This window comes from Cetorhinus maximus, chromosome 23 (assembly GCF_964194155.1).
Source record: "Cetorhinus maximus chromosome 23, sCetMax3.hap1.1, whole genome shotgun sequence".
NCBI lineage: Eukaryota > Metazoa > Chordata > Chondrichthyes > Lamniformes > Cetorhinidae > Cetorhinus > Cetorhinus maximus.
This window is the reverse complement of record NC_135901.1, coordinates 55,453,679-55,479,031: the sequence shown is the minus strand read 5'-3', so window position 1 is coordinate 55,479,031 and position 25,353 is coordinate 55,453,679. Positions and strand designations below refer to the sequence as shown.

Here is a 25,353-nt window from a genome sequence, read left to right as displayed (position 1 = left end):
GGACAATCAATCAATGTCAGTTTTGTTCAACGGGCTTTCTTGTTCATCTCAATTTATTTGTCTCTTTCCATAACCCTGATCTTTTTCTCCCTTTCAAGTCATTGCCCAATTCCCTTTTGAAAACTCTGCGTTAAGAAAAAACAATATTGGAAGAGGCGCAGGGCCTTCTGCTGTGTCCATGCACAATGTATGAAAGTTAAGAAAGTTTTCGTAACCCAATGACATGAAGAGTTGGATTCTGAAACCTTTGACAAGTTTTCAAATTTTTTGAAATCGTTGATGTCAAATCAAATTATCAAAAAATATTTACCCTGACCAAACATCTCCTCATTTTTCTCAGTCAATATATACAATCTCATTACCTATTACCAACATTTCACTGAGTAAACACGCAGAGTCACAAAGGAAAAAAGAAACATCATTTGAAACATCGAAATAATGAAACATTGAAAAAATAAATTAGCAGTGGAGATGATTTCTGTTTGTTACAAAGTGCAGGATGATCTGATTAACTGGCGGAGCTGCTTCAAGTTTCCCAATGACTTTCCCCTTCTCCTTTGCGTCTGTTCATTTCGTTGCAATACCAGTGAAGGAAATTATGACTAGCACTTTGTCACGTGATAGCGTGATTTAGTGGTCTAAGGCGCTGGATTAGGGCTCCAGTTTCTACAGAAACGTAGGTTCGAATCCCACCGTCGCCAAACGTTCAAGTTACCTTCCTTTTAGGATCTGCAGCTGTCCCATTTGAACCAACAGATCGCAACTCACATTAAACTCAGCGGAGTGTGCGGTGTTTTACTTTAATCGGGAGAATGAGGAGAGACAATATAAATATGAGTTGCTGTCTGAAAAAGGCGGGGTGTGGAATTGCAGTCGGAGAGTTGCTCTTCCAGAGAGTCGGCATGTGAACAATATGCTGAATGACCGTCTGATGTAGCCGTCTATGATTTTATACAAACTACATTCATGCAAATCTGGGGCTTGGATTCACGACTGAGTTGTTAAGGCGACAGGTTTTGAATCTAATGGGGTCTCCACAGGTGGGCAGGAATCCTGACAACTACTCTTCTTATCATTCCTGAATTTTAGAGTGTGCCTGCACAATTAAATGTCGATTAAGTTGAAGAAAAAACATCCAAAGACCCCAAAGTTCTCTAATTTCCATTCGTCTCCAAGCGTTCACAAAAGTTACAGCTAGAAATGGAACAAAAACAGAGCCAGGTTGGTGTCAGGCTTGCTTTCTAGATGTTTGCCTCTCCTTAGAGACAAATCCTTGTCCTCTGTCACTCTCGGTGTATATGCTTGTGTGTGTTCCTGTGTGTGTGCCAATGCGGTTCAGTTCCCCATTTCACCATCCAAACATTATTCACGTTAGCTGTATGGCTTCATATTAAGGTGGTACAGAGAATAAAAAGAGCAGTTTTAAAATATACAAGAGGAGTTTTCTTTCATTTTTTTGAATGAAGACTTCTCAGCTTCTGGGGGTCGGTTTGGTACAAAGTGGAGGATGATCGAAATTGTCACTGAGCAACATTTAAACAGACAGACACAGAGTCCTTATAGTTGAATGGCTAAGGCAATGGACACATCGAGAGAATGAACTTTTAAATACAAATAGTCCAAACTGAAATCACTCGGACATTAGGAACTGTTTCTACTGCTGTCGGGTGTCGGAAGGAACAGGAAAATAAAAGTTGATTCACAAATGTTCCAGGAACAGATAGGATATAATCACCAGGAAAGGCTGAACAGCCTGAAACTCTTTTCTCTAGAAAAGAGAAGGCTGAGAGATGACCTGATAGAAATGGGATGCTTTGTCCCTGTTTCGTCAGGGATTCGAGTTGAAATTTATTCACTCAGCTGCAGATTTACATCTGCTGAATCTGCATCAAACAAACCATGAAATGCTTAGGGAGATAGAAAGAAAGATTCGACATAGAGATGGATTTCTTAAGATCGAATATTCTCATCTACTACATCAGCAATTTTATCAAACTCTCTCTGCTTTTAGATTACAACAGTGACTACATTTCAAAAAGATTTCATTAGCTCTAAAGGGCCTCCCGTTGTCCTGAGTTGGTGAAAGGCTCTGTTTAAATGTAAGTCTTTATTTCTCTCTTTCTGTCTGTCAATCTAAGTTAACAATCATGTGGAATGGTGAAGTGTATCTGTTCCTTTCAGTGTCTAATCCACTCTCTGTCTCTACCTGTCCCTCTTTTTCCCTGTATACCTGTCTCGCCCTCTTTTGCTCTCTCAGTCTCTGTCTGTGTCTCTATCTCTGTTCACTTTTGTGCTCTTTGTTCCCTCCATTCACTCGCTGTCTGTGCGCAACCAAGATTCACTGGATTGATTCCTGAGTGACAGTGAACATGCTGAGAGGCTGTTTTCCCCTGTCTGGAGCATCTAGAACTGAGCTCACATTCTCTGGATAATGTGTCAGCCATTTAGGACTGAGGTGAGGAGATATTTCTTCACTCAAAGGCTTGTGAACCTTTGGAATTCTGTAGCCTGGAGCTCTGTGGATCCTCAGTCGATGAGAATATTGAAGGCTGAGATTGATAAATGTTTGGACTTTAAGTGAATGAAGGGCTATCGGGATCGGATGGAAAATTGGTGCTGAGTTTGGGGATCTGACATGAACTTATTAAGTGGTAGCGGAGGCTCGAGGGGGCTTATGGACAATTCCTGTTCCTTTTTCGATGTTTTTAATGTTCTGTTTCAGTGGAAACACCATTAAGGCGACGGAAAACAGCAGGTTGAGAGAGGGAGCCTCGCTGAATGGCCTCAGGCGCTGGATTCAGATTCTATTATTTGTGAAACCGCTGCCAAAGTTATAGGTGCTATAAATGCTCTCCTCTGACGACAAAGTGCCAGCTCAAAGTGAATGCGGGCGTGCATTGGGTTTTATTTTAACAGGGAGAAGGAGGAGAGGCAATACAAATATCAATTGCCTTTGTGAGAATGCACAGAAGTGGAAGTAGTTGAGTTGTTCTACCAGACAGCCAGCACGGAGAAGATGGGCCGAAAGCCCGCCTTTCTGCTGTAGCCATCTGAGATACCAATAACATGAACCTGTCCATAGGGTCAGTTGTCGTGGCCGAGTGGTGAAGGAGATGGAGTTCAAATCCATTGGGGTTTCCCCGCTGCTCATTATACCTCGTTTTAACTCTGTGTCTACAGGGTTAGTTATCGGTTAGATTCAATCAAATCCATCCAAGTACCAAAGCATCCAAGGGGATTTTCCTATTTCCGTTCATTCACGAAAACATTCACAAAACTTGTAGTCGTAGAGGAACAAAAACGGAGCCAGATTGGTGATATGTTTGCTTTCTGGGTGTTTGTCTCTCCTTAGAGACTAACCCTTGTCCTCTGCCACTCTCGGTGTATATGTCTGTATGTGTTCATCAATGTGTGTCAATGTCGTTCAGTTCCCGAGGGGGTGAGCACATTTTTACCATCACAAACTTTATTCACATTACTTGTGCAGCTTCATATTAAAATGTTACAGAGAAAAATATCAGGATGGAAAATGCAGGAGGAGTTTGCAATGTTTGGAAGGAGGTGCAGCTAAGAAGTGGAAGATTAAGCGAGGAGTTCTCTTCTCACTTGACACGAGATTTGGGGCCAAATCTGGGAGATATTTGTGTCGATGTAAACAGTAAAATCTTCCCTATTACCGCTATAATTTCCCTTACACCATCCTCTCTATTGTCAGCGCTTTGCAGCCGATCACTGCCCTTCTCTCATTCCCTATCTTCACCTCTGTGTTTGTTCCTTTCCGGTTGTGACCGGATGACATTTCCAACTCTGATGCAAAATTCGAGCTTACACTGATTTCGGCAAATGTGATCTGCATTTCTCTCAGGAAATTATCCAATCTCATTTCCACAGTTTGCACGAGGTCAGCAAATTATCATTCCCTGACCGGGAATCGAACCCGGGCCGCGGCGGTGAAAGTGCCGAATCCTGACCACTAGACCACCAGGGAAACTACACTGAATTTTTACAACCTGGTTTATCGATGCCACCTGTGCCTTTTATTTTTATTTCCGACCCCTTTCAGCAGAGACATGTTTCAAATGAACAAAAGAACATGAGATAAAGGAGCAGGAGTCGACCATTCGGCCCCTCAAGCCTGCACTGCCATTCAATAAGATGATGGATGATCTGCCCAGGCCTCAACTCCTCTTTTGTGCCAGCTCCTCATAGCCCCCAACTCCCCTATATTTCAAAAATCTATCTACCTCCTCTTTAAATACTTTCAGTGATCTAGCCTCCACAACTCTCTGGGGTTGAGAATTCCAGACATTTACTACCCTCTGAGAGAAGAAATTCCTTCGCATCTCAGTTTTAAATGAGTGTCCCCTTATTCTGTAACTATGTTCCCTAGATCGAGTGGAAACGCCTTCTCTACATGAACCTGTCAAGCCTCCTCAGAATCTTGTAGGTTTCAATAAGATCACCCCTCATTCTTCTAAACTCTAATGAATAAAGACTTAACCTGTTTTGCTGTTCTTCATCCCAAAAAGTAGCCTGTTGAATCTATTTTGAACTGCCTCCAATGCCAGTATATCCTTTCTTAAATACAGGGGCCAAAATTACACACAGCATTCCAGATGCGGCCTCACCAACACCCTGCACAGCTGTAACAAGACTTCCAGATTTTTAAACTCCAACCACGAGCAAAACAGGCCAACATTCCATTTACCTTCTTAATGACTTGCTGCACCTGCATGCTAACCTATTGTGCTTAATGCACAAGAACGCCCAGATCCATCTGTGCTGCACGTTTTTGGAGTCTCTCTCCATTTAAATAATAGACTGCCTTTTGATTCTTCCGTCCAAAGTGCATCACCTCACACTTTCCTACATTAAACTCCATCTGCCAAGTTTTTTGCCCACTCACTCAACCAATCTATACCCCCTTGCAGATTCCTTATGTCCTCATCACAAAATGCACTCCTACCTATTTTTGTATCGTCAGAAAATTTGGTTACATTACACTCTGCCCCTCCTCCAAGTTATTAATATAGATAGTAAATAATTGAAGCCCTCGGATTGGTCCTTGTGGCACTCCGCTAGTTAGGTCTTTCCAACCTAAAAGATCCTGACTCTTTGCCTTCTGTGTGTGAAATTGGGCTCTTTACATTGCAGGGTTTGTGTAGGGTAATAGGGATCACGGTCTCTCACACACGGAAAGTTTCCCCGCTACATTGCAGGGTTTGTGTAGGGTAATAGGGATCACGGTCACTCACACACAAAAAGATTCCCCGCTTGAAGCATTAACAGTATTAAATGTAGGGAAAGGTTGCATCATTCCCGTTTGATGTTGAATAGTAACTGGAAGCATCATCTCAAAACAAAGTGACATTTATACTTCTCCAGGTTTTGAATGATCTTCTGAACAATGCATCGCTCGGAAATTAGAGGGAAAGATGGGGGCGGATTTGCTGTAAGTTTGTTCGCACATGTGTGAGGTGTTGAATGAGCTGCTGATGTGCTCTGTCACCTGATGATTCTAATGTTAGATCAATTTCTCTGCCGCATGGCTAAGGTTTTCCGCCGAATTATACTTCCACTAAACAAGGTCCTGCAGTGCAATAAGATAGCACAGTTTGATATTCTGCAAGGAGCTGCATGTTGCTTTCGTAGCCTAGTAGTTATCACATTTCCTTTACACGGGGAAGATTCTCTGGTTGGAAACTCACATTAGAACTGGCAACATTTGTGGAAAACTTTCCTGCCGCCATTGACAACCCGGATCCGTATGACAATGAGTGTTGATGGGGAAAAAAAAACATCGGAAGTTTCGTCCCCGAGTGGTTTTGAACCACCAAACTTTCAGTTGGAAGAACACGCTAATCAATTTTGCTGCAGGAACTGATACAACTTCCTGTCTTCCTTGTACAAGCACAGCCAAATCTCTTTGTAAATCACTGCACACGTTCTCACCTTTTCAAACATGTCCTGCTTTGTTGCTTTTTAAAAATTACTTTTACGACCAAGTGAGTTACTTCAGTCTTTGCTACATTTTTCTCCGTCTGCCGTCTTGTTAGCCAAGCACTTCTTATATATTATAAAAACAGAAAATGCTGGGAAAACTCAGCTGGTCTGACAGCATCTGTGGAGAGGGAAACAGTGTTAACTTTTCGATTCCATGTGACCCCTCTTCAGAGCTGAAGAGAAGTAAAAAGTGATGGGGTTTATACTGTTCAAGTGGGGCAGGGTGGGGAGGGGGAGGGGAGGGTAGAGCAGGTGAAGCTGGGTAGAAGGTCAGCGAGAGGTGGGAGCTAAGGAGAGACTGACAAACATATCATGGACACAAGAAAAAGGGAGTGTTAATGGCAGTGGTGAGGGCTGAAGAAGGTGCTGATAGTCGCATAAAAGAACGAAAGCAGAATGTGTGAATAGCAGAACAAGGGTCAGCACTCTGTGAAAGAACAACATGGAACAAGTAGCAGATGGTGCTTTTGGAGTTGGGGTTGGATGGAGTGAGAGGGAAGTAGTTGGGAAAAAATGATTAAAAAGGGGAAAAAAAGGGGTATGAAATAACGAATAAATGAATAAAACATAAGTAAATAAAATACATTTTTATAAAGGGATTTTAAAAACTGTGAAAATGGAGGAGAGAGTTCATCGTCTGAAGTTGTTCAACTCAATGTTAAGTCCAGAAGGCTGCAAAGTGTCTAAGCGGAAGATGAGGTGCTGTTCCTCCAGTTTGTGTTGAGCTTCACTGGAACATTGCAGCAGGCCAAGGACAGACATGTGGGCATGAGAGCAGGATGGGGTGTTGAAATGGTAACCGACAGGAAGGCCTGGGTCATGCTTGTGGACAGACTGAAGGTGTTCTGCAAAGTGGTCACCCAGTCTCCGTTTGGTCTCCTCAATGTAATAGTTGCAGATGTACAACTTGCTATTTCCAAAACCCACCAACTTAATCAATGCGGCTCCTCTGAAACTTTCAATGCAAATATTGATCCTTTATAAGGTGCCATTCCCAGAACTATACACAGTCCTCCAGTTGTGACCTAACCAGGGCTTTGTATAGCTGTAGCAAACCTTTCCCTCTTTTCTATAAGAGCCTCTGAAACAGGTTGTACAGCAAGAGGAATAGGAATATATATGTCGACTAAGAAAATGAGGAGATGCTTGATCGGAATAAATTTTGTTAAAAAAATTAAATCCAAATCAACAGTTTAAGTACTTTTTTTGTTCAAAAACTATGTAATAATCCTAAGTGCAATTCTTGGTGTCATTGGGTGAAGGAAACTTTGGTAACGCTTCAGAATTTAGCAGACTGGGCACTGTAGAAGCTCCTTCTCATCTTTCAATATCATTTTTATTAAATCAGTATTTTCCAAGTGAAATTGGAGAATGAGTTGAGAGGGGGAAATCGGGATTATGCAGAGATGGAAGGAAAATCGGATGAATGAGGAGGCTCTTTGTAAAAAGCTTAGGCATGGAAAGGATGAGTGGGAGGATCTCTTACTGCGCTGTGCCATTTGATGATGACATTGTTGATCAGTCTGTCTCCAGCATTCCTAATGAGAACAGCCGAATTCCATTTCTTCAAAACAAAGACCCAAAGTGCTGCTGAATGACGTCACCGTTTAACATTCCATCCAGGTGCCTGCGCAGTTCAGAGGAGAAAAGTAACATCCGAGGTTTATCTGTAACTCAGGAAATTGAAGCGAGGGAAACTCAAGAAAATTACAATTGCCAGGGAAGTGATACCGAGTAAATTGTTGGAGGTGCGGGTTTACAAACCCTCGGGTCCTGATGGGCTTTATCGTAGCATCTTAAAAGAAGTGCCAAGTAAGATATTTGATGTATTCGTTTTAATTTTCCAAATTCAATATATTTGGGCAAGATTCCATGAGATTGGAAAACAACAAATGTAATACGTTGGCTCAAAAAGTGAGAGAGACAGGAAACAGGAAACTGCAGGGCAGTCAGTTTAACATCTGTCAGAAGGAAAAGGTTCGATGCTATTTTTAGTGACGTTATGGCAGGACACATTAAAAAATTCAAGGTAATCAGGCAGAGTCAACATGGTTTTGTTAAAGGAAAATTGTCTTTGACCAATTTGTTAGAGTTCTTTGAACTAGCATATATTATGGATAATGGAGAATTGGTGGATGTGCTGTACTTAGGTTTCCAGAAGGCATTTGATAAAGTGACACATCAAGTGTTTTTTGCGGAAAGTAAAAGTTCATAGTGGAGGGGGTAATAGATTGGAATGGATAGAAGATTGGCTAGCTAACAGGAAGCAGAGATTAAGAAAAATGGCTCACTGTCTTGTTGGCAGGATCAGTGGTATGTCAAAGGGATCGGTGCTGGGGCCTCGGCTTTTTACAATGTGTATAAATGAGTTGGATGAATGGCCCAAGGAATGGTTGGTAAATATGCTGACGACAGAAAGATAGTTGGAAAAGTAATTTGTGGAGTTGACATAAGGACCTGAAAAGGGACATAGATAGATTAAGTGAATGGATAAAGATCTGGTAAATGGAATATAATGTGGGCAAATGTGAAATTGTCCATTTTGGCAGGAAGAATGAAAAAGCATATTATCTAAATGGTGAAAGATTTCCGGGCTCTGAGATGTAATGGTTAGCATGCAAACATAGCAAGTAATTAGGAAAGCTAATAAAATTATATTGTCGCTGGACTAATAGTCAAGGGAGCCAGGGTTACACTCCGGGTTCGAATCCCAAACAGCCCTTCTCTTCCTCTTTCATTCCCACACTGCCTCTGTGTTTGTTATCGACTGTGATATTTCCACTGTAATTGGTGAAACGAGTGTGGATTGCTGTGAAAAACCTTCTGGTTCACTAATGACCTTTAGGGAAAGAAATCTTACCTGGTCTGGCCACACGTGACTCCAGGCCCACAGCACTGTGGTTGACTCTTAAAATAGCCCCTGAAATGACCACTCAATTGTAACAAAGACACATAAAAGGATTGAACGGACTACCCAATATTTGACCAAGGCACTGGAAGCGACAATGGCAATTTCAGCCCTGTCGACCCTGCAAAGTACTCCTTACCAACATCTGCCTAACAGACTAGTCAAGCAAACAGCCTGACTTATGGAATCGTGCCTTACAGATAATGCCTCAGACACCACCATCTCTGGGTATATCCTGTTCCACCGAGGACAGGCCCAGCAGAGGTGCCGGCACAGTCGGGAGGGAGTTGCCCTGGGAGTCCTCAATATTGATTCCGGACCCCATGAAGTCTCCAGGAAACAGGTCAAATGTGGGCAAGGAAAGCCTCGTGTTGATTAGCATGTATAATCTTCCCTCGGCTGATGAATCAGTGCTCCTCCATGTTGAACATCACTTGGAGGTGGCAAGGACGCACAATGTATTCTGGGTGGGAGACTTCAATGTCCATCGCCAAGCATGGCTCGGTAGTGCCACTACTGACCTAGCTGGCTTAGTCCTAAATAACATAGCTGCTAGACTGGGTCTACAGCAAGTGGTGAGCGAAAAACATACTTGACCTCATCCTCACCAACCTGCCTGCCTCAGATGCATCTGTCCATAACAGTATTGACAGGGGTAACTGCTGCACAGTCATTGCGGAGATGAAGTTCCGTCTTCACCTTAACAATGTCCTCCATCGTGTTGTGTGGCACGACCACCATGCTAAATGGGATAGATTTCGAATAGATCTAGACTTGGCATCCAGGAGACGCTGTGGGCCATTGTACTTGAATATAATCTGTAACCTCATGGCCCTGCATATCCCCCACTGTAGCACCCCCAGCAAACCAGGGGATCAACCCTGGTTCAGTGAAGCGTGCAGGAGGCCATGTCAGGAGCGGCACCAGGAATACCTAAACATGAGGTGTCAACCTGGTGAAGATACAACAAAGGATTACTTGCATGCCAAAAAGCATAAGCAGCAAATGATGGACAGAACTAAGTGATCCCACAACCAATGAATCGGATCTAAGCTCTGAATTCCTGTGACAATCAGTCGAGAATGGTGGTGGACAATTAAACGACTCACTGGAAATGGAGGTTCCACAAATATTCCCAAACTCAATGATGGGGGAGCCCAGTACATCAGTGGAAAAGATAAAGCATTTGCTACAATTTTCAGCCAGAAGTGCCGAGTGGATGGTCCATCTCGGCATCCCCCAGAGGTCCCCAGCATCACAGATGCCAGTCTTCAGCCAATTCGATTCACCCCACATGATGTAAAGAAGCGACTGAAGGCACTGGGTACTTCAAAGGCTATGGACCCTGACAATATTCTGGCAATAGTACTGAAAACTTGTTCTCCAGAGCTTACCGCGCCCTTAGCCAAGCTCTTCTTGTACAGCTATAACACTGGCATTTATCCGGCTATGTGGAAAATTGCCCAGGAATGTCCTGTACACAAAAAGCAAGACAAATCTGACTCAGCCAATTACCGCCCCATCAGTCTACTCTCTGCCATCACTAAAGTAATGGAAGGGGTCACTGACAGTGCTATCAAGCAGCACTTACTTAGCCATAACCTGCTCACTGATGCCCGGTTTGGGTTCTGCCAGGGCCACTCAGCTCCTGATCTCATTACAGCCTTAGTTCAAACATGGACAAAAGAGCTGAACTCCAGAGGTGAGGTGAGAGTGACTGCCCTTGACATCAATGCAACATTTGGCCGAGTGTGGCATCAAGGAGCCCTAGCAAAACTGGAGTCAATGGGATCTGGGGGGAATACTCTCCACTGGTTGGAGTCATGCCGAGCACAAAGGAAAATGGTTGTGTTTGATCGAGGTCAGTCACCTCAGCTCCAGGTCATCACTGCAGGAGTTCCTCAGGGTACTGTCCTCAGCCCAACCATCTTCAGCTACTCCATCAATGATTTTCCACCCATCATAAGGTCAGAAGTGGGGATGTTCGCTGATGATTGCATAATGTTTAGTACCATTCACGACTCCTCAGATACTGAAGGAGTCTATGTCCAAATGCAGCAAGGCCTGGATAGTATCCAGGCTTGGGATGACAAGAGGCAGATAACATTCGTGCCACACAATTATCAGGCAATGACCATCACCATCAAGAGAGAATCCATTCATCGCCCCTTGATGTTCAAGGCATTACCATCACTGAATCCCCCAGTGTCAATATCCTTGTTGTTACCATTGACCAGAAACCGAACTGGACTAGCCATATAAATACTGTGGCTACAAGAACAGGTCAGAGGCTAGGAGTCATGTGATGCGTAACTCATCTCCTGACTCTCCCAAAGTCATCTACAAGGCACAGGTCAGGTGTGTGATGGAATACTCTGCACTTGCTTTGCTGAGTGCAGCACCCACAACACTCAAGGAGCTTGAGACCATCCAGGACAAAGCAGCCCAATTGATTGGCACCGCATCCACAAACAATCACTCCCTCCACCACCGACGCACCGTAGCAGCATTCTAGATGCACTGCAGGAATTCACCAATGCTCCTTAGGCAGCACCTTCCAAACCCACGACCGTAACCATCTATAAGGACAAGGGCAGCAGGTAGATGGGAATGCCACCGCCTGGAAGTTCTCCTCCAAGTCACTCACCATCCTGCCTTGCAAATATATTGCCATTCCTTCACTGTCGCTGGATCAAAATCCTGGAACTCCTTTTCTAACAGCACTGTGGGTGTACCTACACTACACAGACTGCAGCGGTTTAAGAAAGCAGTTCACCACTACCTTCTCAAGGACAACTAGGGATGGGCAATAAATGCTAGCCTAGCCAGCGATGCCCACATCCAGAGAATGGATAAAACAAAGAAAAATATCAGCATGAAAGATATAATAAGAGATTGGCCCTTTCTATGTATATCCTACAACAACAACTTATATTTATAAAGCGCCTTTAACCAAATGAAACGTCACAAGGCGCTCCCCAGGAGGATTATATAACAAAGTGTGACACCGAGCCACATATTCAGTCAGATGACTAAAAGCTCGGTCAAAGGGGGAGACTTTAAGAACTGTCTTAAAGTATGAAAGTATCGACTTCATGTTCCAGCTAACAGCAATGGTGCTTCTCATTAGTGAAGAAGTCACTTGTGTTCAAGTTTAACAAGACATTTAGTAGGAGAAAGTTTTCTCTGGTGAAGAGATCGGGAATGAAAAAAAAGCCAAATGTCCAGTTTATTGGTAGTTTCCCTGATGACAACTGACCAGGAATCGGCGCATCCATTGGACCAACAGCGAATAGGGTGGAGGGTTTTGGAAATTGAAAGTTACACATGAGCAGCTTGTGGGACTATTTCACCTCACTGTCAATTTCATGTTCCTGCTCACAGATACCGTTATTTTCATTGGCTGAAGAAGTCGTTTGTATTGAACCTAAACAGGCAGTTTTGTGGTTTAAGAGATTTGAGATGGAACAAAAAGAGGCAAAAGCAGCATAGATTAGCCAGCTCGGGAAAAAATTTGGTCGCTTCCCTGGTGGTCTAGTGGTTAGAATTTAGCGCTTTCACTGCTGCGGCCTGGGTTCGATTCCTGGTCAAAGAATGAAAGTTTGTGGATTTCGAGAAATTGTTTAAGCAAGTATTGATAATTTATTGATTGAAAATATTTAGCAGCTCTGCCAGAAGCACAAGAGTGAGAGTATCGCCTCGGAGCTGGAAAAATCACACTTGGAACAAGTGGAGAACACAAAGGCGGAGTGAGGGAAAGGCTGAAGTGTAGGGCTGGTTGTAAAGCACTGACCAGAGATGTTGGTGCGAGGCAAAATATGGGTGGGAGAAGGACAAATGTTGCTCCCTACTGATTGTACCGTCACAACTATCACTCCTGATCAATCACCCTGCTCTTTGAAAGCAGCAAGAATGGCCTCTTTCTTTGCTCTAACTTTTTATAATTTTATTTTTCCCAACAACACGGGTCATTCTGCCATTCATTAACCCACTCGAGCGAGATGTACTTTCTTACTTGTATTCGGCTCTTAACAAACCAAAACACGGAGAAAATTCAGCGAATTTTCTTGTCATTTCTAGTACCAGGTTTGTCACGAGACTAATTGAGAGACACATGAATGGTGCCAATTATTCACTGGAGCTCACCACGTCCAAAGAGCACTGTTACCATCAGCCTGTTATGTACCTTCTTGCAGTGCATCTGCTGAACAATATAAGCTTATCACAGCTCTGCTTTCTTCACATTGAAATCCGGTGTGAAAATATGAACAATTTCAAAGCTGAACAACGTACTAGAATGTGCTCGTACAACGTACAAGCAGACTAGAAGGAAAGTGTGACTGTGGATAATAGGCACTGTGGACATTCCTGTAATCAGAATCTGGGAGGATCAGGAAGATGAGATCCTGGTGTCTCTTTACCCTGCAAGATTGTCTGCAAACTTAACGCCTTGCATCTTATTTTCCCACGAATTGACTCTGCCTGCATCCAGCAGCTAATTGACCTGGGAGCTGGACACGAGACAGGGACAGAAGCAGAAAGAGATGCGACATGAAAGTGTTTTGAATTTGATGTCTGCCAGTTGCTTTCAATGGTGAATGCCTGCCTTGCAGCGATTAGTTGAAAGAAGCAAGATTTTAAAAGTCCCACAGCGCCCAGCGTAGGGCTCAAACCAATGACCCTGAGATTAAGAGTCACGTGTTCTACCGACTGCGCTAGCTGGGCAAGTGATCAAGGTCCGCTTCATATCCCAACACACATGGAGACACTTGTTGCTTTCAACCTGATACCTCAGCTTGTTCCGAATATCAAAGTGTGTAAGGTAATCACCCTACAAAAGCCCCAAGGTTGCAATGCATTCCTCTCAATCATTAATAACATCATTCACATCTTCCACTTCTTAGCTGCATCACCTTCCAAACATTGTGATCCATTTTCCTCAGGATTTGTTCCTGGATTTAATATTTATCTGCTTTATGAACTCATTTTGAAATCAGATTATCTTCAACATTCACACAAATTGAATTGCAAACCTGACGGACAAACAATGGAAAACAAGTAACTCAGTAACACAAATCCCATGGTGCTCATTTTCAGATATTCAACAGTCAGATTTTCAAAACAATGAAGGAATTTTACAGTGAAAAGACTTGGAAAGGTGGTGCGATTTTTATTTGTGCTTCATTCACTCGGGAATTCTGTAAATGCTGCTCGGAGGTTCAGTGACCGGGATATAATTTACCTGCGTTTTCCTGAGCCTGTGCTCGGTGTATTGGGAGGTTTGGCCCGGGTTGGAGTATCTCGCGTCCCAGGGATGGGCAGTAACCCGCTGATTGAAGCTGCAGTCGCCGCTTTCTGCTGGCAGCGGGTGATTGGAGAGTGCGGGGCCGGAATATTGCTGCTTTTCCCTGTCTCACCCATGGTGGAGCTGAGGATGAGGGAATCGTTGATGGGTTTGTCTGAAACCAATAATTTCTTACATTTCTACTGGGTTAGATGAAGGTACATAGTTCGTACAAATCTTTTCTCACTATATTTGACAAAATATAATAATTTTCCAAAAGCTGTTTGTGCGGGAGCTCACTGGACAACAGTAGATCTGGAACCGTTTTGGGGATATTATCTTGTAGCCCACGTACCCAATGACAACCCTGAACTGCGTGACAAAGAATGCTGATGGGGGGAAAACAGTAAAGTCTTCACTCCTGGATGGTCTTGAATCAACAACCTTTCAGTTAACAAGAAAACACACTGACCAATTGTGCCTCAGAGACTTATACAAGTTCAGTCTACAAGGTATCCTAACCAGGGTGTCAGTGAGTCAAATCTTCAGATTGCCACTACCCAGATGACTATCGCTCTCTATCCGTCTTGCGCTTCCAAAATAAAAGTTGGGTCATTCATTGTGAACACATGGAAATAGTCTGATCCCACCCACTGCAGACACATCCATATCACCGGGAACCAGCTCTCCTACAACCGGTGCCATCTCCCTTCAAGCCTCTCGGTGTCTTGTCTGTTACCAAGTATTCTGATTGTCCCGAAGCCGATATTAGATTTGAATTCCTGATGTGCAGTAACGAGAATCCTTTCAATGTCAAATGAGTTAATTTCACTGATATCATCAGAGTCAGTGTTCCATCGCCTTAAAGAAGGGAAAGGTACCTTGACTGTCTCTGGTCAGTAGGATTGTTCACCCTTCATTCACTGATTCCATTCCTCAAAGCGGATTTTCATTTTCGCCTTGAGTTTCCCTGACCACATCTGGCAGCATCTTTGATTCGAGAGGCATAATTTATAGTTAAGATGTAATGCAGTTCCGATGAAAGATTACAGACCTGAAATGAAAACTATGTTTATCTCTCCACAGAGGCTACCAGGTCTGCTGAGAATTCCAGTATTTTCTGTTTTTATTTCAGATGACCAACATCTGCAATATGTTACTTTTCTTTACCTGATTATGAAACATGTAAGATTCTGAGGGGACCTGGCAGTGCGGAGGTTGAGAGGATGTTACGTCTTGTGGGAGAATCTGGAACTAGGGGTCACTGTTTAAAAATAAGCGGTCACCCATTTAAAACAGAGAGGCAAAGTTTTTTTCCTCTCAGAGTCATGATTCTTTGGAACTCTCTTCCTGAAAAGACTATGGAAGCAGAGTAATTGAATATTTTAAAGGCAGAGATGGATATATTCTTGGTAAGCAAGGGGTTGATAGGTTATCGGGGGTAGATGGGGTACAGGTTTCAGGTTACTGTCAGGTCAGCCATGATCTTTTTAAACGACGGAGCAGGCTTGAGGGGCCGAATGGCCTACTCCTGCTCCTTGTTCTTATGTAGTGTTAAGGGTATGGAACCCATTACCAGTAGATTTCGAGATCCATGTCTGAGCTGAAAACGTGCAGGTAAGCTCACACTGTAAACAGATTGTTCACCAGGTGGAAATGGAAAGGGATTCGCCCTATCATCCCAATTACTGACACAGCAAACAGTCTCGCCGGTGTTATAACTGATGCAGTTGGTAAAGTGGAGGTATTTATTCCCAGAGGGAAACTTTAAGCAACTGTCACAACCTATAATTTTAAGTGCTATGTTTGAGATGCGACCCTAAATTCAGGAATCAGACCACCAGCTCTCGAAGTTTTACATTAAATAAAATGAAACATTTTATTAATTTACACAGATTAAAATATATATACACATGGCTCCAAATTATTACTCTCAGAACTTTTTAAAAATTCCCAAACTAATCTCCATTAAGGCAACAGCAACCTTTAGACTTAACCAGACACCAGGCAAAGCATTTTCACCGTACAAATTCAAAATGAGGTTCTTTTCATTTGTTCCTTGCGGAGTCAATTTGAGGCTTGCAGCTGCCTTTTGATCTCAGTTGCCTCTGTTAAGCACACTCAAAATGGTTATCTTGTTATACCTACTATCACTGATTGAATGCAAATTTGCATTTTCCCACCAGCCTCTTTGAACACCTTTTAACAATGAAAGCCCTTTTGTAATACCAATTTTGTTAATAATATAAATATATTACTTGGTAGCTGCTAGGTAGGTGTCCGTTTTCACTCTACTTCTTGAATGCTGTATTAAAAAATGCAAATGCACATAATTCCTCTTATATCTCAAAACTAGCACACATCAAAGCACCCAGGCTAGCTGGCCTTAATCCAACTAAGACACACCCACAGACTAAACCTCTATTTTAAAAGAAAAGTATTTTCCAAAATATTATGTACATTAATAGCTCCATTACACCGGTGCGAGGCCATTCAGATACTTCACGTGTGCAAAGGGCTTTATTCAGTTTGCCCACATGTTAACACTCCATCTTTAAATGTTCAAAGGATTTGATCCACAATCAGAGGATTGCTACTGGCAACAGAGGGTTTAAAAGCCACCAACTCATCCCATCTGCTAAGATTCCGCTGAGTTCAGATCTAACTTTAGGGGCTTGTTCTGCTGTTCATTACACCCAGGAGAGAATTATGGTGGAGCCCAGAGCAATTTGGTCGCTGTATCAATTGATTCAACAATTTTATGCCTTGCCCCAATGGCACCCATCGTATCTGATTACAGGACATAGGTTTCTATCCTACATTTTCGCCCTTCAATGGCGGAGCGGTCACCCAGCATTCGTTGCGGGACAGAATGCGCCCTATTCTCACAACAACAGTTCCTCGCACATGCGCATTGTTGTATGTGCTTGGAGCGTGCGCAATGCGGTCAGTTTCAGGAGCATGCGCAGTGCTGGTTTGTGACTGCAGCTGCTCAGAGAGGGTGAGAGAATGTCGAGTGGCGTAAACTAACAGAGTTAGTGGGTGTGTGAGGAGGAATGGAGCCAACGGAGTGGGCAGAGAGGCTTCATAAAGACACAGTGCAGGCCGCAGACCCCAAATAATAAGGTACCGGTCTTGTGTTTGCAGAGAACGGGCCGGAAAAGTCTGGATTTCTCCCTTCGCCAGGCCCGAGGTAACGGCCGCCATCTTTTAGGGGGAAATGTGCAGCAGGGCGCATGCGCGGTCATCCTGGTCTAGGTAGCAGGAGGAGAGAATGTTTGCATTTCTGCCCTGGACTGACAGGGATGGATTTTGAAAACTCCTTTTTCACAGAATCACTGAATCACAGTGCTGAAGAGGCCATTCGGCCCATCGAGTCTGTACCGACACGTGAGAAGCTCCTGACCTACCTACCTAATCGCATTTACCAGCACTTGGCCCATAGCCTTGAATGTTCTGACGTGCCAACTGCTCATCCAGGTACTTTTTAAAGGATGTGAGGCAACCCGCCTCCACCACCCTCGCAGGCAGCTCATTCCAGACCATCACCGCTCTCTGGGTAAAAAAGTTTTTCCTCACATCCCCCCTAAACCTCCTGCCCCTCACTTTGAATTTATGTCCCCTGGTGATTGACCCTTCAACTAAGGGGAACAGCTGCTCCCTATCCACCCTGTCCATGCCCTTCATAATCTTGTTCACCTCGATCAGGTTGCCACTCAGTCTTCTCTGCTCCAACAAAAACAACCCAAGTCTATCCAACCTCTCTTCACAACTTAAATGTTTCATCCCAGGCAACATCCTGGTATAATAAATGGGAAGGGTTTGCAGATTGGAAACAGAAACCAAACATCACATTAAAATCTGACAGAATTACTTGATTCATTGGAACTTGATGTTATCGGCCTCTCAGGATAAGCATTGAGTTCCAGGTCATTGCCACTCACTGTGTAAACATTTTTCCTCACATGCTCCCTGTAGATCTTGCCCAAATCTTAAATCTGTAATCTCTTAAATCTGTAGTACTGTAATCCTTTTACAATCAGATACTGTGAACAGCTTTGCTTTAACTACGTTATGTAAGCCAATTGTAAACTGGTACAGCTCTATCAAATCTTCCCTCAATCTACTTTCTTCCAAGGAGACCAACCCCAGTTTCTCCAAACTAACCTTACAACGTTCCTCATCCCTCGACCCATTCTGGTAAATCTCCTCTGCCCCCTCTCAAGGACCCTCCACATCCTCCATAATGTGTGGTGATCACTGGTTTGCACAGATCCAGATGTTCTGTGTCCGTGTCTGTGACATCGTCACACTTCAACAATTACACTGTGACATCATCACACATGGACAATTACATGGTGACATCAACCCGCTCCCCGGGTATTTCCTCAACTGGGAGATTTTTCTCTGACTCCAGTGCTTCTGATATCATTCTAGCTGCAGGATCCAGCAGGAGAGTTTAACATTGCAAACTCTGAACTTATTTCAGAGCTGCATGTTTTTTACCATTCATCTACAGTCGAGACCTTTAGTGCTGTGCTCTGTCATCTGTAAGAGGTTTCATGCCTCAGGGGCTGGTGTGACTTCTTTACTGTGGATCTAAATCCATGTTCATCCATTCCTCTGTTTCACCTCTGCCTTCCCTGATCACCTCTCTGCCATTGTCTAACTTCCTCTGTCTCTAATAATGGGTGTATTTTAGTTCCATTTAGGATTTTACTGTTACTTCTGTCGACAGTGTCTAAATGAAGTTTCCATCGCTCCCCAACCCTGACCATGTGCTGATGACTTCCCAGCTTTACATTCCCATCTTTCACAGTCAGGAATTGTTTTTCTCGTGCAATAGTCCATTTCCCTTCCACTTCTGAGCTTATATTGACCATCAAATTCTGTATAATTTTTATTCTCTGCAATTCATTCTGCATGGCCTGAAATGTTAGCTCTGTTTCTTTCTCCACAGATACCAGCAAATATTGCCAATCCCCAGTCACCTGTGGGGAAGATGATGTTTGACCGTCTTGAACCGCTGCAGTTCATGTGGTGATGATGCTCCCTCAAATGCTGTTAGGTAAGGAGTTTCAGGTTATTCACCCAGCGATGATGAAGGAACAGTGATATATGACAAATTATTGCATTTATATCGCACTTTCAATGTAAGACAATATTCCAAGGCATTTCAAAGAAATGTTGCAAAGCAAGGTTTAACACTGAGCCACATAAGGAGATATTAGGGCAGGTGACCAAAAGCTTGCTCAAATGGGTCGATTTTAAGGAGCATCTTAAAGGGGAGAAAGTGAGGTGGAGAAGTTTAGGGAGGGAATTCCAGAGCTTGTGGCCAAGGCAAATGAAAGAATGGTCACCAATGATGGAGCGATTAAAATCAGGAATTCTCAGGAGGCCGGAATTAGAGGAGCTGAGATACCTCAGAGGTTGTGAGGCTGGATTACAGAGATAGGGAGGGTGAGACCCTGGAGGGATTTGAAAATATGGATGAGAAATTAAAAATATTGCTTCTTATCCTGGAGCCTTTGTAGGTCGGTGAGCACAGGGGTGATGGGTGAACAAGACTTGGTGTGAGTAAGCACACGGGCAGCAGAGTTTTGGATGACCTGAAGGTTACAGGGAGGCTGAATGTGGGAGGCCGGCCGGGAGGGCGTTAGGATAGTTAAGTCCAGAGGTAACAAAGGAATGGATGAGAGTTTCCGCAGCAGATGAGCTGAGACTGGGGTGGAGTCGGACGATGTTACTGAGGTGGAAATAGGCGGTCTTGGTGATGATGTGGATAAGTGGTTGGAAGCTCATCTTGCGGTGAAATATTTCACCGTGGTTGTGAACAGTCTGGTTCAGTCTCAGACAGTTGTCAGGAGAGGGATGGAGTCGATGGATAGGGAGTGGAGTTTGTAGCGGGGACTGAAGACAATGGCTTCAGTCTTCTCAATATTTAAATGGAGGAAATTTCTGTACATCCGGTACTGGATGTCAGACAAGTCAGGATGGTGTGTGACTTGGAGAAGAATTTGGAGGTGATGGTCTTCACATACACCTGTTACGATCATTATGTAACAGAGTCTGACAATGACACACAGAAGGAGATGTTAGGCCAGATGTACGAAAGCTTGGTCGGAGAGGTAGGTTTTAAGAAGAGTCTTAAAGGAGGAAAGTGAGGTCGAGGCGGAGAGGTTTAGGGAGGGAATTCCAGAGTTTGGGGCCTCGGTAACTGCAACCACGGTCACCAATGGTTGAGCGATTCTGATTGGGAATGTATAAGGGGCCAGAATTAGAGGAGCACAGATATCTCAGAGGCTTGTGGGGTTCGAGGAGATTACAGAGATAGGGAAGGGCGAGAACAAGGAGGGATTTGAACACAAGGCGAAGAAACTTTGAAGTAAATGCATTCTTTGACCGGGAGCCAATGTAGGTCAGCGGGTAGAGGGTGGTAGGGGAATGGGACTTGCTGTGACTGAAGACATGGGCAGCAGTTTCGGTTGACCTCAATTTACAGAGGGGGGGAGAATGTCCACTTACTCTCCAGAACTGACATTCTGCTGGATCAGCATTGCCCTGTTTCCAAGACCAATATTGATCCTTTATAAGGTGCCATTCCCAGGGCTACACACAGTCCTCCAGGTGTGATCTAACCAGGGCTTTGTGTAGCTGCAGCAAACCTTTCCCTCTTTTCTATAACAACCTCTGGAACAGGTTGTACAACAAGGGGAATTACATTATCGACTGAGAAAAATGAGGAGGTGCTTGCTCAGAATAAACTTCATTTAAATATTCAATAGGAAATCAATTGCATAAATAAATATTCCTCTTTATTTTGAAGACAACATGTGAATCCCCAGTTCAACTCTCCATGTCATTGGGTCAGGGAAACTTTGTTAATTTTCACACACTGAGCATGGACACTGCAGAAGCTCCTGCACCTCTTTCAATATTGTGTTTCTGAACACAGAGTTTTCAGAAGGGAATTGGACAATTATTTGAAATGGAAAAAAAAAACGGCATGGTTATGAAGGAAGAGAATGGTATTGGAACTAAGTGGATAGCTCTTTGAGGAAAGCACATACCCGATGGGTCGAATGGCCTCCTAATGAGCTGTGTCAGTTTACAATTAGATCAATTTCTCTGCAGCATTCCAAAATGTCCCGTCCCAGTTCTATTCCTGTAAAAGAGGATCTTGCAGTGCAGCAGGTCTACACAGTTTGACATTCCATACAAGTCCCTTTGGCTTTTTCTCGCACATTGTTTCTGTGGTGTAGCGGCCTCGCCAGCGATGTCCACATCCCATAAATGAACAAATAAACAAGTAGTGTTTATCACATTCACTTCAGATGCGCAAGGTCACCGGTTCGAAAGCTGGCAAAAATATTATCAAAACTGAATCATCTAATTGAGAGAAGTTGTACAATTCCTGTTTCTTGCTAAACAATAGCCGAATACATTATCTCACAGCCATGTGACACTGGCACTTCACCAGGCTTTGAATGATTTTCTCCAAAAGGCACAGTTATGAGAAAGAGACAGAAAAAGAGACGAATTACAGTTAGATAGTTCGCACGTGTGTGAAGTGTTGAATGACCAGCTGATGTGCTGTGTCATTTTATGATCCTAATGTTAGATCAATTTCTCTGCCGCATGGCTATGTTTTTCAGCTGAATTGTACTTCCATAAAACAGGGTTCGGAAGTGCAGTAAGACTGCACGGTTTGATATCCTAAGTCGGTCCCTGTGGTTCTGCCCATTGTTTCTGTAGTTACCAAGTGGTTATCACATACATGCAAAAGGCCCCCTGTCTGGAAATGGGTAGAAACAATATTGAAATTTAGACATCCAAGTGTGAGGGAAAGTTCCATAATTCACATTTGTTGTTGAATATTAACTGAATATAGTATCTCACCGCCACATTAAATTTGCCCTTCATCAAGCCGCAAAAAGCGTTCTCAAAATCAGGAGGGGTGAAACTGACTAGGCACAAAAAAACTAGCAGTTCCTTTCGTCAACAACAGAAATTAATGAGTTTACAAATACAAATTCAGTTACTTACTGACTGAAAGATGACTACCAGTGTGATCCAAAGACGAGCGTCATCGTAAGACAGACACAACTGATACTGTGATTGAACACGAGGGAATGGGAGAGATGGTCCAAAATTACTTTGTATCGCATTTCATCAAGGATCATCATTCTTTCATGAGCATCGTTGGCCAACATTTTTGCACATCCCCAATTCCCCTTGAGGAATCAACCACATCACTGTGGGTCTGGTGTCACATGCAACTCAGACCAGGTAAGGACGACCGATTGAATTCCCTAAAGGACTGGTGAATCGCATGGGTTTGTAAGGCAATCAGTGATAGTTTCATGGTCATCATGACTGAGAAAATACTGAGGACATGCCTGATCAGAATAAACACCTTTTGTAAGTTCACCATGAAATGAATTGCATAAATAACTTACGTTAATATCGAAAACTGCAGAAAGAACCCTACTCCAACTCTTAATTTCATTGTGAAAAGGAAATGTTCATTAAGGCAAACTGCATGGATTCTACAGAAACTGCTTCTTTGAAAAGGAATTTGGCAATGGTCGAAAGGGAAAAAATTCTGATTCATGGAAAGAGAGAAAGAAATTGGGATTAATTGGCAAGATCTTTGTAAAAGGCTGTTTATAAATAGAATGGGTGTAAGGGCCTCTTACTGCGCTGTGCCATTTGATGATGACATTGTTGATCAGTCTGTCTCCAGCATTCCTAATGAGAACAGCCGAATTCCATTTCTTCAAAACAAAGACCCAAAGTGCTGCTGCATGACGTCACCGTTTAACATTCCAGACAGCTCCATTGGGATCCAGGCAGGGAAATGTTCCTGTAGCGTTGTGGTTACCCAGCTCATTTCGCTTCTGCAAGTTACTCCATTCGATGCTCGGGGAAACATTATCACCCAGCTGTGTGGAAAAGTTGTATCGCTCCCATTCCTGTTTGTTGTTGAATGTGAACTGAATGCTGGATCTTGCAGCCACATTAGATTCGCTCTTCACCATTTCTGAAGATAACATTCAGCAAAATAAGAAGATGTTTCCGCTGGCAGCGGGTGATTGGAGAGTGCGGGGCTGGAATATTGTTACTTGTTCCTGTCTCACTCACTGAGGAGCTGAGGAAGAGGCGATTAATTGATGGGCTTGTTTCAATCCAATAGCCTCATAGATCTGTATTGATTTAGATAGGGGTTCACGATCGTTCATATTCTTTGTTATGTCTGAAATGAATGTCCATAAACAGAGCTTGGTGTGGGAACTCAGTGGGTGACAGCCGAGTTTTCAACGTGGGGTGTGGGATGGATTTTCTTGTAGTTTCAGGACCCCGAAACAAATCAGAGCGTTAATGAGTAATGATGGGGAGAAAAAAGTGCCAGCTTCGTCCCTGGGTGGTCTCGAACCACCAACCTTTCGGTTAACATCCGAACGCGCTGACCAATTGCGCCACAGAGACTTGATAGAAGAGCTTGCACTCTGTAAGATATCCTAAACCAATGGCTCAGTGAGAGAAAGCTTCAGATTGCTGAACTGCAATGACAATTATTCCCTATCAGTTTAACTCTTCCCAAATAATGGTTGGGACATTCATTGTGGACACATGGAAAAAGTCTGATCCCACCCATTGCAGACACATCCATGTCCCCGGGAACCAGCTCCCCTACAACCGGTGCCGTCTATCTTCGAGCCTTTCTGTGTTTTGTCTGTTACCAAGTATTCTGCTTGTCCCAACGCCGATAATTCTAAAGGGGTTTCTCTGTTACACAGCGAGTGGTTAGGATCTGGAATGCACTACCTGAGAGTGTGGGGGGGAGGCAGATTCAATCACGGATTTCAAAAGAGAATTGGACAGAAAATGCAGGTCTCCAGGGACAAACGTGGGGGAGTGGGACCAGGTGAATTAGTTTCCAGAAGAGTAAGAGATCTCCCTTTTCAGACGGAGTTAAGGAGATTTTGTTCCTCTCAGAGGGTCATTCGCCTGTGAAATTATTTTCATCAGAGGTTTGGTCATTGAATTTACACAAGACAGAATTAGACAGATTTTTGATAGACAAGGGGGTCAAAGATTATGGGGGGCAGGCAGGAAGGCGGAGTTGAGACCACAACCAGATTAGCCGTAACCTCAATGAATGATGAAGCAGGGTCAAGGAGCTCAATGGCCTACTCCTGCCCCTGAGTCCTTTGTTCCTCCGACCCAGGCTGAATGGCCTCCATCTGTGTGTAGCCTTAGCTCTGATTCTCTGACACTATGAGGCGCTGGAGAGACAAATGGTCAATCCCTGCTCCTGTTTGTTGTGTTCTATTTTGGAGCTGTTACCACCCAAGGCAATGGTTAGTTTACCTTTGATAGTGGGAGCGTGGCCGGCTGGGTTAAGGTGTTTTGTTTGGGCTCTGTTCTCTTTGTGGGTATGAATCAAAATTTCAGTTGATTTGTTCTTTCAGTCACTTCACCTAAGCATGGGCTCGCGGCCGTCGATGTATTAAGATCTTCATCTTGGCAGGAAGAACAAGGAGACGCAGTATGAATTCCAGGCTGACTAGGAATATGTGGGGCCGAATTCCCTCTTTCTGTTATAACCTTTCTATGATTTCATATGAACAAGATTGAAATTGATGTGAGATCTGTAATTGCGGATGAGTGGTTAAGACAATGGGTTCGAAATCTATTGGGCTCTCCCCATGTAGGTTTGAATTCTCGCTGTCTGCTGCTCCTTACTTTAGGTGAACCCAGAATTAAATTAATTGTTGGTGAAATGGAATAAAAACTTTCCAAACACTCCTGTGTGTTTCTCCTGCTTCTCCTCCGCATTTCTTCATTTCCGTTCATCTGCAAGCATTCACCAAATCTGCAGTCTGAAATGGAACAATAATTGGAGAAGCCAGTGACATCCTAACTTTCTGGGTGTTTGTGGATCCTGAGGCCTCTGTCACTCTCGGTGCATGTGTCTGTGTGTGTTTCTCTGTGTGTGTCAATGTGGCTCAGTTCCCTGAGGGGATGAACACTTTTTTACCATCACAAACTTCATTCACATTATTCGCGCAACTTCATGTTATAATGTTATGGTCCCACGTCTTTTCCCCGGAGACCTGAATTTTCTGTCCAATTCTCTTTTGAAATCCGCGAT

At 43.5% G+C, this 25,353-nt stretch overlaps 1 protein-coding gene and 2 non-coding genes across 3 annotated transcripts in view; 1 reads left to right on the top strand and 2 right to left on the bottom strand.

Annotated features, from left to right (window-relative positions):
• The window catches only part of LOC144698565 (uncharacterized), a 160,266-nt gene that overhangs the window by 53,090 nt on the left and 81,823 nt on the right, over positions 1-25,353 (top strand). The window lies entirely within an intron of this gene.
• On the bottom strand, positions 3,917-3,988 carry trnae-uuc (transfer RNA glutamic acid (anticodon UUC)). Its single transcript has one exon. It is a non-coding gene; the product is annotated as a tRNA-Glu (tRNA).
• Positions 23,611-23,684, bottom strand: trnan-guu (transfer RNA asparagine (anticodon GUU)). Its single transcript has one exon. It is a non-coding gene; the product is annotated as a tRNA-Asn (tRNA).